The sequence below is a fragment of the Aplysia californica genome, unplaced genomic scaffold (genome assembly GCF_000002075.1).
Source record: "Aplysia californica isolate F4 #8 unplaced genomic scaffold, AplCal3.0 scaffold00147, whole genome shotgun sequence".
NCBI lineage: Eukaryota > Metazoa > Mollusca > Gastropoda > Aplysiida > Aplysiidae > Aplysia > Aplysia californica.
Window position 1 is genome coordinate 245,665 of NW_004797417.1, and position 2,451 is coordinate 248,115.

At 37.8% G+C, this 2,451-nt stretch overlaps 1 protein-coding gene across 1 annotated transcript in view; it reads right to left on the reverse strand.

The window, feature by feature from the left end:
* Positions 1-2,451, reverse strand: part of LOC101860167 (catalase) — a gene marked incomplete in the record, with an annotated part of 36,871 nt that overhangs the window by 16,185 nt on the left and 18,235 nt on the right.

The window sequence follows — 2,451 nt, forward strand, 5'->3', positions numbered from 1 at the left end:
GGGGTAGAGAGAGAGAGAAAGGGAGAGAGAGAAAGGGGGAGAGAGAGAAGGGGGGAGGAAGTGATTGTTTAAACAGGTGATTTCTTCGGACGAGCAGCTTCGACTGTTTAATCAATCTCTCAGAAATCCGATGTCTATCTTATCGCTGCTCTGAGCCGTTGCTTTAACTTATAATTTATGTTAAATCTGCAGTTACAAAAGTGTGTTAATCACTTGAAAAATCGAAACAGATGGCTGACGGCAGTAAAATCGGGATTATAAAGTATAGCTTTTTTTTAGAGCGTACGAGTAAGTGAATAAATGACAGCTGATATATATTGCAGATGTGGCACTTGATGAGGATGATGATGATGCTGATCACCTTTGTTTTAACACGTAAGAACGAGTTTTGTCACCTTATGTATGCCAGATTCTGAAACTAACGGGCATGTTCATTGAAACAAAAATAGCACCACTAATTAAATATTGGTCAAACCCAAGCTTGTTAGGGAACGTTTGGTAAAATGATAGCCTACCCATAAAGCTTGACTAGATTACTTTCTATTCGTGAGAGGCCAACGCCCACAGCCTTTGCTTCTCAATTAACCGTGCTGGGAATTATTTTTATCTGTAGGTCAGTTTTAGATTCAGTTTCTAAATATCGTTTGTTGCTCTGATCGATTTGATTTAATTAAAAGGGGAGAAAAGATTCAAAGAAAAATGGGTTTTTCAGGAGGTCAATATATCTTATTATTCGTATAAAAGTGATAGCTATTAGCAGCAGTTCTTTTTTGTAAGTGTTTAACCCTTAATTTGGCTTGTTCAACAGTTGAAAGAGCTCCTCAAAGTTTTAGTTTTAGTTAGAGTTTAAGACACAATAGATACGGTCATATAAGTGCCTAAGATTAGAGATGTTGCAAGGGAGTATCAAACACAAATCAGAAGGAGGAAAGATAATGACAATAGATGCTTGATAAGAAAAAAGTAGCAAACTACACCAGAACTCCCGCCAGCTGCCCACTACATCAAACTGTTAAAAGTCCTATGTTCTGAAGTTCGCGAAAGAAACCGAGTTTGTTCAAACTGAGCGACAATGATCGGAAATTTGACTAAAAGGAGACCACGTTAAATACGTTTGTTCTTGAGGGTTACCGCTCTAAGTTGGAAAATCATTGCTGTTTTGATAGACCCGTACACACCAGCCTGAGCAATATCGCCCATAGCCTAGTGGGGGATTAATTTGGTAATTTTGCTGGGCGATGGGGATCATTTGGGTAGTGATTGATGCTATGTAATGTTTCGCTCGGAAATACAAGTGGGAGGGCAGTATGAAAATTATAGTAGTCTCTTAACCCTTTGTAATCTGGGTTCCTGAGCCTTAAATGGGCTCCTCGGTAATTTTATTTATTTTGTTAGATTTACTTTTCTACAGCTCGTGTTTGTGTTGACCTTATCTATAAATTTATATCTGGGTTGTTTATTTGGATGAGGGGGGAGGGGGTTGTTTGTTATACCACTATGCTTATATTATTTATATATTATACATATATATATATATATAAATTTTTATATTTTTAAAATATATATATAATAATGAATATGAATGCTGCTGTTTCGTATTTGTGTTCTATTTCTGTAAACACGCGTCAAATTTAGGTTTGTGTGGCATACGGTATGACTCACACCAATATTTCGGTACGGAAGGTGTAAAGGTGGCAAAAGTGGGGCTGACTATAAACAGTTCGACAAGCACAGAACAGATAGATGGACAGTCAGACACACAGACAGAGTTTATTTTTTGCGGACAGCTGTGTCTTGACACGTCTTGTTTTACCAGATCTGCGCCGGAGTGTAGTGCGTAAAGAATATGTAAGTGTCACGACGCGGTGGAATCAGACGCCGTCAATTTTGTTGTGCATATGAAGTGAATGATATAATCTTAAAACCTATTTGTTCGCTCTGCTTTCGATTGAAAAAGTAGCCATCTATCTTAAATAGAAGTCACGATGTTTGCGATCGAAAGAGGTAAGGGTCCCAAGGATTCATTCAGAGGTAAAATTAGCGAGAAAAGGATCGGCAAAATTTGGTGACTTCCGAAGCTTGAAAGTCATTGGAAACTGCAAATGTACACCTTTTATGCCTCTTATCAACTTTTGTCTGTAAAAATCCACCCATGGGTGTGTTTTTGTAAGGGCATAAAAGGCAACAAGCAAAAAAAACCGATAAAAATTGCGAAACAGATAGAAAATGCCATTTCTTCAGTTTCATTATTTTGACGAGCGCCTGATTTCACCTCTAAGACGTAGTAGTAGTACAGGGTTTTACGGCGCTCGCAACTGCATAAGGTCATATGAGCGCGCTCTCTAAGACTTAAACTCTCCTCCAGTTGACAGGTATCTATCTATCTATCTATCTATCTATCTATCTATCTATCTATCTATCTATCTATCTATCTATCTATCTATCTATCTA